The sequence below is a fragment of the Cavia porcellus genome, unplaced genomic scaffold (assembly GCF_034190915.1).
Source record: "Cavia porcellus strain 051 isolate PalLab524CR breed Dunkin Hartley unplaced genomic scaffold, mCavPor4.1 scaffold_15, whole genome shotgun sequence".
NCBI classification, from domain to species: Eukaryota; Metazoa; Chordata; class Mammalia; order Rodentia; family Caviidae; genus Cavia; species Cavia porcellus.
The window spans coordinates 60,731,789-60,745,433 of record NW_026947498.1 but is presented as its reverse complement, the minus strand read 5'-3'; the positions used below and the strand labels follow the sequence as shown (position 1 = coordinate 60,745,433).

Below are 13,645 nucleotides of genomic sequence, written 5' to 3'. Positions count from 1 at the left end.
ACTGTCCTGACTTTCTTTACTACTCAAATGTGTAGTAAAAGTTTGCTCCCTCACTTGCTCTCTCTTTCTCTGTAACTCTTCATCCCTTTGCCACACAATCCCCCATTTTTGTATCGAAGTAGCTCCCTTTGCAGTTTAAGTGGAGACACAATAAGATTTTCATGCAGTTTACTAGTCATTCTTCATTGTTTCAGTATTTTGTTTCACTGAACTAGTTAATGTGCTCTGGAAACCAAGTTTGTCTGGTAAGAGAGGTTGGAGAGATTTTTAATTGTGTTTTATTATTTGTATTTTAGTGTCTACATGTCAAATGATTATAAAATAGTTATAAACCTACATAAAACATAGCACAGCACACTGTTAGATTTCTGATAGAAAAAAGTGTTTATAGTGGTGCTGCACGGAATGTAAAAGGTGTGTAGGAAAGAGGATGAATATGGTCATCAGTGTACGAGTAAGACTTACTCAGGCACTTAGTCATCTTCTAATTGAGATCAGCATCATTCTTTAGGTTTTACTTCCCAGATGTTACAGCTGTGAGAAATGCATTTATTTGATTGTACTGAAGGTGAGATAGCTTTTCCCTTTAATTTAAAAAAATATATATAGTATAATAATTTTCAAAACTTTTTGATATGTGTTAGCTATTGAAGTTTAAAATTCCTATGTGTGGAAAACTGTGCTGCCCAAGACAAAAATCAAAGTCAGGAGATTTTAATCTGTTTTTTTCTGGTTTCACTTGAATGTATATTTCTCATTTATAACAGAAACTGATCGAGGTCCTCGTGATTATTGGTCTCTCTACTTATAACAACATAGGGACATAGCTGTCTTAATAGGAACAATGACTAAACTAATGTATATTTCAAAAACTTTTAAACTTTTATTACTACATGCTTATAGTATATAATGATTACTTTCAGAGGATTGGTACATGTACATAACAAATTTTACTTCCCTTCTTTCCCACCCTCCTTTCATTCCCTTTTTATTTTTCTAGCATCTGCCAGATTCACTTATCAATAAAGCCTTATAAAGTTAATTGCCATGTAAAGACTCATAAACTTAATTGCCATATACAGCATATGGATTGAAAACAAAACTAATAACTCAAGAAACATATAAAACATATTAAGACACTTGTACTAAGTCCAAGTGTACATTTAACTATATTCTCCAAGACTGGGCATGGTTGTACATACCTGTAATCCTAGCATTCTTGGAGGCTGAGGCAGAAGGATTGCTGCAAGGAGGCCAGCCTGGGCTACAAAATGAGTTCAAGGCCAGCAGGAGCTGTATAATGAAACCCTGTCTCAAAAAGACAAAAGAATAAAAGGATAGTAGATACATTGTCTACAGTGGGACACACTAACTTCTTGTTTCTTTCTCTTTTTTTTTGTAAGTCTTTTATAATGTATAAAAAGATGTGATATTTCTATACAATGGAGTACTACTCAGTTATAAAGAAAGATAAACTCAAGGCTTTTCTTGTAAATGGAGGCAATTTAATATCATTCTCAAAAGTGAAATAACTCCAGACTAATATATGTAAACATCATTTTATTTCCCTAGTGTAAACAACTGAAATAGTAAATAAGATTCAAAATGTAACCTATTTTGAAAGTGAAAGGGGAAAAAACTGCTCAAAAGAGACAGACAACTGGCTTGGGGAAAAAGATTTTTAAAAAGGAAATGATTATTTGTATATAAGTTCTTTGATCATTTTTGTGCCTATATCTTATCATTGGAGCAAATACTTTAAAGATATCAATATATAATACATTAATCATTGTTAATCTCCTATTATTTTTTCTTGAGATTCTGTATCTTTATTCTTTCTTTGTTTCAAAATATTATGTCTCATATATATATATGAAACCATGTATTTAAGCTTGTGTGTCTGAGTTATTCTACTTAACATAATGGTCTCAAGGTGTACTCATTTTCCTACAAATGACTAAAGTTTATCCTCTTTATAGCAGATAGTACTCCAGTGTGTATACCGCATTTTTATCCATTCATCTATTCATCTGGTAATGGACATATAGGCTACTTCCAACATTTAGCTATTATGAATTGTGCTGCTTTAAACATTGAGTGAGCATACGTCACTGTGGTGTGATGTCTTTATTTTTTTTCCTTCTATCTAGAAGGGAAATAGCTGCATCAAATGGAATTTCTACTTTTAGTTTTTTTGAGGAATCTCCATACTGATTTTCACAATGATTGTATCAGTTTATAGCTCTACCACCAGGGGAAAAGGGTTACTTTCTCCCCACAATCTAACCAGCATTTGTTATTGGTTGGTTTGTTGATGGAAGCCATTCTTTTTGAAGTGAGAGGGAATTTCAGTGTTCCATGTTGTTTTTAATTTGCATTTCTCTAATAGCCAGCAGTAATGAATATTTTTTCACATTTATTGGCTGTTTTCATTTCTTGATCTGAGAATTGTTTATTCATTTGAGATCCCCATTTTTGAATTGGGTCGTGAAATCTGGGATTGTCTAATATTTTTGAGTTCTTTATGTATTCTGGTCTTTTGTCAGAAAATGCTTTCCCATCATGTGAGTTGTCTCTTTACTCTTTTACTAGATTCCTTTTGGTGTGTTAAACCTTTTAATTCAGTGTGATCCCATTTGTTGATTCTTTGCATTATATCTTGTGCAACTGAGGTTTTGTTCAAAACTCTTTGCCTATACTTATGTCTTCAGGAGTTTTACCTATTTTGTCTTACAGCAGAGTTAGTACTCCGGTTCTAATGTTTAAATCTTTAATCCATTTTGATTTTTGTTTAGTTTATAGTGAAAGATACAGGTCTAAGTTCAACCTGTAGCATGTAGGTAGCCAGTTGTCCCAGAACAGTTTGTCAAATAGGCTTTCTTTCCTTCAGTGAAGGTATTTGATACCTTTGTAAAAATAATAATAATAATAATAATAATATGCTGACTGCATATAGAATTGTTTCTGTATCTTCTAATCTGTTTCATTGATCAGTGAGTCTAGTTTTCCTGTTTGTTTGTTTTGTTTTTGCCTTCATCATACTGCTTTTGTCACTGTAGCTTTTTAGTATAACTTGAAGTCCAAGATTGTGGTCCCCGGCTGCCAGCCCCCCTCCCCAAGTATTGTGATTCCCTTTGCCTGGCCTTTGTTGCCCAGAATTGCTTTTGCTATTCTAGGTCTTATAAGAATCTTAATATTACGTTCTCCAGCTCTGTAAGGAATGATATTGGTATTTTGACTGGTTTTGTGTTAAATCTGTATAACAGTTTTGGAAGGATGGCTATTTTGACTGTATTGGTTCTGCCTATCCAGAAACAAGGTTATCTTTCCATATCCTGAAATACTATTCAATCTCCTTTTACAGAGTACTATAGTTTTTATTGTAGAGTTCTTTCACTTCCTTGGTTTGATTGATTTCTAAGTACTTCATTTATCTTGATGCTATTGTGAAAGTACTGTTTCCCTATTTCCCTCCCAATGGGTTTGTTATTGATATGCAGGAATGCTCCAGATTTTTGAGTGTTGACTTCATATCCTGCCATACTGCTGAATTTTGGATATTAGTTCTAGGAATCTTTTGATGGAGTTTCTGGGGGCTTCTATATAGAAAATCATGTAGAAGTCTTGTTACTGATTTCAGAGAAAAAACTGGCTTCTATAGTATGATGTTGGCAGTTGTTTTGTCAGAGGTGGCTTTTATGACTTGATAAAGACTTACTATTACTCTTTTCTTCATCATTTTTAAAATGAATGGATACTGAATTTTATTAAGTGCTTTTTCTGCATCTACTGAGGTGATCATGTGATTTTTGTCCTTGCTTCTGTTTATGTGGTGCATTGTATTTATTGATTTGTGTATGTTGAACCATTCCTACATCCCTGGAATCCCTAGAATCCCTGTATTCTACTGTCATGATATATGATCTTTTTAATGTTTTCTTGCATTTTATTTGCCACTATCTTATTGAGAATTTTTGCATCTGTGTTCACTGGAGAAACTGGCCTATCCTACTCTTTCCTGGTTGGATCATTTTCTGGTTTTGAAATCAGAGTAATTGTTGCTTCAGGAATGACTTTGGGAGTACTGCTTTCCTTTTTATTTCTTTGAAGAATATGAGGAGTAGTGATGTTAGAACTTCTCTAAAGTTTTTGTAGAATTTGGCAGTGAATTCATCAGAATCTGGACTTTTCTTAGTTGGTAGTTTATTTATTTTAGTGTATACTCGATTTCACTACCTGATATTGGCTCATTTAAGACTTTTATATCCTCTTGGTTCAGCTTTTGTAGTTCATATGAATCTTTATAATTTCCATCCTCATATTAGCTTTGGGTGTGGATTGTTTTTGTTTTCATACAACCTTGAGAACAATAAGGGAATGAAAAATTGATCCAACAACTGCTAGAGATGTAAAGAAGACTAATCTAAACTTGAAATAAGTGAAATGTCAGAAGACAAATGGCATAAAAAACTAGTCACAGAAATAGTGGCAGAAAACTTACCAAATAGAGGGAAAGAAATTAGCATACAGATAAGTGAGACAAATAGCATACCAAGTAGTCATGAGCAAAATGGAAAACTCTCCATACCACTAAAATTTCAGAAGCCCATCACCAACATTAAATCTTAAAAGCTTTTAGAGAAAGGCAACATATCACATACAGTCCCTTGCAGAAGACTCTTCTATGCAAACCTTAAAGACCAGGAGGAACTGGAGTGAAGTGTTTCAAGCCCTAAAAGATAACAACTTGCAATTTCAACTTATGGATCCTGCACATTTTTCCTTTACAACTGATGGAAAAATAAGGTCAAGAAATTCATGACCACCAAACCAGCATTATGAAAAATTCTCTAGCACTCAAGCATATCCTAGAAAAAGACAATGTCAATAAGTAAAAAAGAAAAAAGAAAAGAAAGAAAGAAAGACAGACAGATACCAGGCAGACCTAGAAGGAGGGGGGTGATGAAATTAGTATCAGGAAAATAATGCAGTTACATAAATGTCAGTACTTCACAGTAATAACTCTCAATCCCCAACCAAAAGACAGATTCATGGATCAAGAACCAAAATCCACCAATATGCAGCAAACAAAAAACACACTGAATTAAAAAAGATACAGTTTAAGTTAACACTAATCAGTAAAGACAAAAAAAAAAGGTTACTATATACTAGTAATGGGACTGATTCAACAGAAGAAGTTAACAATTATAAAAATACTCACCAAATACCAGCATAGTCAGCTTCATAAAATAAGCAACTAATGGACATGTAAAAGTCAGATAAACACCTGGGGGACCTCAGCACCCCACTGTCACAGATGGACAGATCAATTAGACGAAAAATCAACAAAGAAATATCAAAGTTTAACTAAACCTTCAAACAAATGGACTTGACACAGTAGTACCTCGGTTCACATATATATTTCTTTCCACTCTTCTGGTCATTAAACAAATAAAATTGAGTGGTTACATTTATTTTTGACCTTATATGGAAATATGATTTGGTTCACGACCAATTCAATTTGTGACCAGAATCAAGGAAAGAATTCAGTTTGTGAAAGTTTGTAGATACACTGTATGTATCTACAAAGTTTTTCACTCAACTACAAGATACACATTCTTCTTAGAAAAATGTGGAATCTTCTCCAAAACAGATCACATAGTAGCCCAAAAAGTATACTTAAGTAAATGCAAAAGAATCAAAATTACCCCATGTGTGTTATTATATAGTGCAATAAAGGTGGAAATCAATGGCAAAAGAAACCTCATAATGCATGCAAGCACATGGAAATTAAACAATACTCTCTTGAATAATCAGTGGGTCACAGATGAAATTAAAGAAGAAATTAGACAGTTCCTACAAACAAGAGATAATGCCAGTATGACATACTAGAAACTAGGGGACCCAACAAAAGCAGTCCTAAGAGGAAAGTTCATAGCAGTGAATTCCCACTTCAGAAAAACAGAATGAGCTCAAATAAATAACCTAATAATGCACTTTGAAAATATTTTATAAATATATTTCCTTCATTTTTTCCTAAAAAATCCTATAAATAAGAGATTTGTATAAAAATAATAAAATAAAAATAGATTTAAAATAATTTAATGCTTAACTATAAAATCATATTTACTCATACATTTTTCTAAATATCCCTCTACGTGTATTAAAGCTGATTTTGGATTGCAAGATGCAATTTTAGATATTAGTATTTAATTATTTTTAAAAATTGTGTAGCATTTCTTTTGTTGTTGCTATTGCCAGTAGGGGAAATATTTTTTAATGTTTCAAGAACCTCAGCACTAACTTGCCTGTTCAGACAGAATTGCTTTAATGTGCCTGACACATAGTAGCAGCTTCATAAATATTTTCTGTATTTCAGTAAAGTGTAAAGTGCATTCTTTATAATGTAATTTTTATATGATTAATAATCTTTTAACCAAAGCTTTATTTTATACGTATGGCTCCATATATAGAAAGTTATTTTAAGTACCCTGATATTCAAATCAATTGCCTGGATTTTGTTTTTAACAAAAGAAACTTAGAATCCTAACAAGGAGGAAGAATAGCATTTTCTTGGTTGGCAAGAAAGAGGTATCTGGTTATAAAAGAAGTAGAGGAAAAATTCTGAAGTTGATTTCCTGCTGCCCATGTCAGAGGTCGTTCCAGGCCATCTTGGTGGCGTTTCCAGCTCTCTGAAATATGCTAGGACAAAGCTGACCTTTTTGTCCCAAATATCCTATGTGAGCCAACCATGTATGTTCAGTCATTTTCTGTTGCAACCACAGTTCTGGGGACCTTATAGGCTACTTACAGATTTCTTTTCTAATTCAGAATCCAAACTTAGGAAGGACTGGAAAACCTGAACTTTTTATTCCAGGAACATGCAAAAGCTATGGGGAATTTTAGCAACTTTCCCAATTTTTCGTATGTTGATCATTCAACCTCATCTCTCTTCTGCTAGTGGCAGTAATGACAGATAGTGTCCAGTGTTATGACAACAATCCAGGCGTCGATTTAGTATTTTCAAGCAGAACCACTTCACCTGACATACAGTAGCAGCTTCATAAATATTTTCTATATTTCTGCGATCTGATGAGAGAACTTTTATGGTTGTTTCCTCAGAGCTTATGGTAATACAGGAGTAAAACATAGTAGATATAAAGCTCTTTGCATTCTAGAAGCAGATGATGTATCATACTATTTAATGAGAAATTTCTTATAATCCCATCTCTATAAGAGTAGCAAATTTCAAAAAGTAATTTTACATCTTTTCTAGAGGTCCTTTTCAGTGGTCATTGCTGCATAGGCTGTTGGCTTATTTGAAAAGCATAATTTTTGGCAAGCTACCTTAGTGATCCTCATTAAATTTCATATTCAAATGTGGTAGTACTTTAGGTTCTGGCTCTCATAAAATATACTCCTCTGTACTCTGCTCCAGGCTTCTTTGACTCTTGACTTTTCTTAATTCCTCTGACCAATTTTTTTAGACTTCTTTTCTTTCTATAGGACCTAAGATGATAGCTATAGAAAAATTTTATATGGAGTGATTCTTTTACATAACTTTTAGCTGCACAAATTCCTGATCTTTCTAAATTACCTTTGGCTTAAATTAAACGTATTAGACACTTTGAAAGCTCTCTTGTGACGGTATTATTAGGTGTTGGAGGTGATCTCTGGAAAAACAATTTGTGGCTTCTAAATTTTAAAAACATTGAAAAGAAACAAACACCTGTGATATTACTAATAAAATGCTATTAGGAAAGCAGTTGTGAAAATACTGATTGTATAATATTTGGGGAGTTTGTTGCTCTACAGTAGAAACTTTTAGAATGTTAATTTAGGATTTGTTTTGTTGTCCTGTAACAGCATAAATGTGTCTGTTTTAAAAGGTTTCAGTTCGTTCCTTGCATTTATCTTACCAGACTTGGAATATAAGATTGTACATTTATTTATACTCATGAAGGAGGATAAGGCCAGCAAATCATAACTCATAAAGCCAGGATAAATAATCCATAACTTGTTTTCCCACCATTGCCACAGTATTTATATTCAGAACATAAGTTAACAAAAAAAACCAAAACAACGAGAAACCAGTTTGTTTTTATTTACAAGATGTTTAATTAAAAGCCCAGTAAAGTTCAAATGGAGCTACAAATCCTAATGGTTTACAATGATTTGATTTATTTTTTTTAAACAGACCATGGATAATTGAGCATAAAACATAACTTTCTCAACACAAGTTACAGTGAATTGCAGAAGTGGACAGCAAGTTATTCATAACCACTGGTTGGAGACACTCAAATCAAACATGCAAGCAGTTACAAAAGCTACTTTTTCAGTAAATGGTTACCTTTTCATCCTAAAGGGAAGAATTTTTTATTTTCTATATAGTATCACTGAGTCAGTGCTCTCACTGCTTGTGAGATAAGATAAAAGTAACAAATAGATTTTTTTCTGTGATTGCCAAATTATCATATATTTATTAAGTATCTTGCACTTACTATATTCTTTTCATTTCAGAATGTGTTGCCATCAATAACTCGATATTCCTCACAACATTGCTGGCTGTAAGTAACTTTCATTATCTCTAAGGGGCAGTCTAGAATTTTGAGGTGAAAAAGAGACAAATATATTTCTATTATCTTCATAAAAATATTAAGCCTACAGGGTTGTAGTGGGTTTATAACCAGAAGTACTAAATTTGAACAGAATATATTTTGACATTGTTAAATACCTTGTTAAATATCTTTCATATCTTGTTCATTTGAAATACCACATTGCAAGTATAACAAGCATGATCCCAAGACCCATTATCATAGATAATGATAAACATTTTTCAAATGACTTTGTTTCGTAGGGTGATAGAAGTGCTCAGAGACTTGTTTGGAAGTCTCTCAAAGGGGTGTGTGTGTGTGTGTGTGTGTGTGTGTGTGTGTGTGTATCGCCCCCTCACCCCCGCAAAGACAACTCCAGAGTGCAAAGAAGGTTGATAAGATAAAAGAGGACACTGATCCTTCCTTTGTGGAACATTGAATGTTTGGCATTAAGTACATACATATGAAACCTTCCAAATACATTTTGTGATACTTTACCCATTTATATTCTATAAATTCAAAATGTATTTGATCCTTTTGTATTAATCTTAAAAGCAGATATGAGTACTCTTGCATATAACCGCAAACAGACAAGTGCCTCTACCAGATATGAATAAAGCCCCTCTCATCTTTTCAAATTAAGTCAGAGGACCAAGACCAGAGCTGCAAGTCATCACAATTTGATGTTTTTGTGTCTGTGTCTTTTAATGAAGATTTGTAAAATTCCAGGAAAGGGTGACCTTCTAGAATTATGGATATGTCAGTGGTTGGGAGGAGAGCACAGATCAGACTCAGGGTGAATTGGTAGAGCATTGGTGAGTACACAGAGCTCCAAAGAGCTGAGTTTTCACTGCACTGAAAAGCAGTGGCAAATACTACACCACAAGGGAAGGAGGAAGGAGAAGGTATCTTGCCTGGCATCTGACTGACTGTGCTCTGCCTGATTCCAGGCTTATTTAGTCATGAACATCATAGCCAAATCTTTAAAAGTTACACTCCACTTCACTTCATATGAATGTGCGTAAAGTGAGGCAGATCATCTCTTAGGGTAATAAAGGTAGCTTTCTAGCAGGAATTTTCCATATCTGTTGCACATAATCCCTAGTTGTCATTATGTTGTTTCTAATTCTGTTGTTCATTTGTCTCTGTCTCTCTGGCCATATTCATATCCTTACCAAAGGCCACAGACCTGAGGACTATAACTCCTTCTTCCTCCTCATCCTTTATTTGTTCTGTGACTCAAAAAAGAAACTTAATACCATGTGAACCTCAGGAACTCGAGGGACAGGCATTTTGGTGACTTTAATTTGCCACTTTCTTTGCATTCATCACAAAATGATCTCATCACAGAAGGGCCCCAATTTCACACTCTTGTTGGCTTTCAAAGAAGCCAGTTCTTTCCTTATTTCTATCCAACACACAGAAAGTTCCTTATGTTTTTATGATCAGATAAAATCTGTATTGACATTTCTTTTCCTCTGGGTATATTTCACTTCTAGTTATGAAGATTTAAACGGTTAAGGAAATGTGTGTTTGCAGTTTCTCCTTTTAGTAAATGCAAAGCTCCTTGGTAAAGAAGAGTATATCTTTTCCATTAACAAATACATAATTATTTAATTTTAAAATGATGCATGCTCATTAAAAACAATTTGGAAAAATACATAGGAATATAGTTGAAGAAAATTAATTATTTCTTTTATTTAAACCTAATATTTAATAACCACTTGGTATACTTTCTTATTCTCATTTCCTCTGAGGATATAATTGTAAATATGCTTTAAGCATACTTTTTATATAATTTCTACTTTCTTTTTTTTTTATTTTTTTATTTTTTGGTACTGGGGATTGAACTCACAATTGCGCACATGCAAGGCTGCCGCTTATGCTGCTGAGCTACATCCCCACCCCATAATTTCTACTTTCTACTTTCAGAATTTAACCTGAAAATATTTTGTATAATGACATGGTCTTTATAGACATTTAAGTAAATATTACTGTTCCTGAAGAGGAATAGTACATTTAACCTAAATGTGCAGAAACAGCATTATCAATAGTATTTACTTTTTTCTTTATATCTAGACAATTCCCTACAAATAAATAATAAGTTTAAGTGTAAAACTTATCCATAAATAATTAATGAAAATTCAAATCAATATATCTGTTTTATGGAAAATTTCAAATGCATATGAATGTAGGCAGATTACTATAATGAATTCCAAAGTACCCATCATTAATTCGTGGCCTATCAGTTTCCTGCTATACTGTCATGTTGTTTTGAAATAAACTGCAAATAATATAGCATTTAATATACTAATAGTTGAGACTCACCAGGAGAGTTTTACATATAAATGTTAAAACCATTCAGATAAATTATCTAATCTTCATATGTAACAATAAATATTTCTTTAGTATCTTGACATCATATTTTCTGATTTGTAGCAATTGCTTATAAATTCTGCATGGTGTGTTTCATAATATGTTGAGATGCATCTGGAAGTCAAAGGGTAGTTTGGTTGACTAGAGACATATTTCACCAACTTGATTATATTTCTTGGGGAAACTCTTTTTGGGGGGCATATTTTTTCTTGACTCAAATTTAGGGTGACAATTTGCATACCAGACCCACACACAGCATTAATTTTACTCATTTTTAGAGATATGGTCATGTTAGGTACATGAATGTGTCAGGTAAGATTCTTTATCTGTAGTAAAACAAAATGTCAATAGTGTTCTAACTACTTAGAACTGCAGTCTAACTGCAGTCATCTCATGTTAGATAAAGCAAATCTACTTAATCCAAACATAACACTGTAATTCAAAACATTATAATTATAATGTGTATTGACAAAAAATGGGAAACATATAACAGATACATAGGACTCAAGTCTGTAAAAAGGAAAATTAATTATATAATGATAGTTTGAGTCATATTTACAAGAAAAAACACTATATTTGAGAGGAAAAAGTTGATGTATTATAGAGCAATGCCTATATATATATAGTTCTAAGAAAGTTTTGAAGAACACTTATGGACCATCCTTCCCTAGCTCGATCAGATCCTTCATACAAAAAGCTCCACAGATGATGAATACTCTGTACATATTGTAGAGAAGCTATATTAGGGTTTTGTTCTGTCTTTGGATTATAGGTCAGTGATTGTTTAGTAGCAATATGCTGTCCAACAGGTGTATTACACTCATCAGAAATTCAGGATGTGAATAACTAAGTAACATACTTCCTCAGTATAAATTGAATTTATGTGTTACTCTGCTCTATTTAATCTTAGGAGGCACAGTTTGTATTGGCCTCCAAAGTGAGTAGCTAGAATATTGATGTGTCTAACCCTTGGGGAAGCAAAAAACAGCTCTCCACCACACTAAATCTCTAGAAAAATATGATAGTTTACAGTATAGACACATAGAAAATATTTTCAGCCAAAGCCAGTAGAGAAAAGCACATGGGGAAAAAAGAAAGCAATAACATAAGCAATAAAATAAAGCAGTCAAACAGAGAGCATCTGTAAAATTTCCTGGACTAGATGGTGTAAACAATACAAAGTCTTGTTTTGTTTTGCATTTTTTCCTTTGTTCCTTTGATCATTGCTTTCTCTGTTTTATTCTGACTTGGCATCACCATCATTAAAATATCAGCCAAAGGTCAGAAATGCATCTAATGACTTGGCATTCAGGCAGATTTCCTAAAGAAGATACGTAGGAACTAGTCATTATGCTATTTTGAAATGGCAAGGATATTTTATCATACCTCAAAATATTCACATTGAAAGGCAACTATCCTTTTCATCATTATTTTAAGATTGATATTATAAACACAACAGATAAAAATAACATCATGTCTTATTCTGTTCTTTCTGCATCATTTTCTTATGTGCAGTGTTGTATTATACTATGTGCCTCATGTCATGTAAATCTAGTCTACAAAAAGTCTTTTAAAGGGAATTAGATTTACCTGTAAATATTTCTAACTCATGTATTATATACTATACCCTAGTGAACCATCAAAATTCATTAGTTTATCTATAATAGTAACAATAATTATTAATGATAGTATTTTCTTCTTGGTATGTGTGCATATAGCTATTTCTTTGTATTTTGCTTATTGGGTTTCAGTGCTTATTCAGTTGTCACTTTCATAGCATTATGCATCCGCAAGCTATGAAAACATTACAGTGAAGAGTATAGCATGCTCTCCACCTGTTCCCTCATTGTTAAGGGTGGTAATTGAATGATTCTCCTATTTACTCAGACTTTATTTTTTTCTTGATACTGGAACTCATACTCAGGACCTCGCACTTGCCAGGCATGTGCTGTGCTACTGAGCTAAACCCCTGGCAGTTCTTATTTAGGGTAGAGAATGCTTTGCAGGCGTTTTCATTCAAACAGGATTTCATTTTAGCATCTGTCTAACTTTGCTGATAGTCAAAAAAATTTTTTAAATGTTTGTTCAGGTTCTTTGGTCCCTGTGTCATAAAGCTCTCATGTCTTCTGGATGCTTTGCTGGACATGAAGCATACTGTCAGGAACAGTTACCATGAGCTTGACAATTAGAGCATTTCCTCACTGAAAACATTCTGGTGACACTAAGAGTGGTGAGAAAAGGATGCAAACCCTACTCATGGCAGATGTTCAAAGATGTGATTCTGCAGGCAGCTCAGTTCTTTAACCTGGAAATACCAAGGCAAAAAATATTTATTTTTTTACCTTAGCTAGAGTGCATTTTATTCAAAATATAGTCTTCTCTTTGTAAACTGTTCCATAGTAAACCATGCTAGGCTCCCTAGAGAACTGACTGTGCTCCTTCCTCTAGTATGAAAACATTACTGACATCCTCTTGATGTACACTTTTTGGTTAAAAGTAAATTGCTTTCTGGGTATTTAATGGTCACTCTGTGAGTCAATCTAATATTTTTGTAGTGTACAGAGCTTTACCTTCTGAATACTGGGTTTAAAGATGCTTGTAATTAATTAATTGCTTAAAGACATTTTAGCCCTTAACCATTTCTCTTTCTTTGTCCACATACAAGTCAATTGGTT

The 13,645-nt window shown here is 33.2% G+C and overlaps 1 protein-coding gene across 33 annotated transcripts in view; it reads left to right on the top strand.

Annotated features, from left to right (window-relative positions):
- Zbtb20 (zinc finger and BTB domain containing 20) overlaps positions 1-13,645 on the top strand; it is an 838,748-nt gene that overhangs the window by 466,987 nt on the left and 358,116 nt on the right. For all 33 annotated transcript variants that reach the window (XM_063225304.1, XM_063225278.1, XM_063225281.1 and 30 more), the window contains one exon: positions 8,521-8,567. The gene's annotated coding sequence lies outside the window, so the exon portion shown is untranslated. The remainder of the gene's footprint in view (positions 1-8,520; positions 8,568-13,645) is intronic.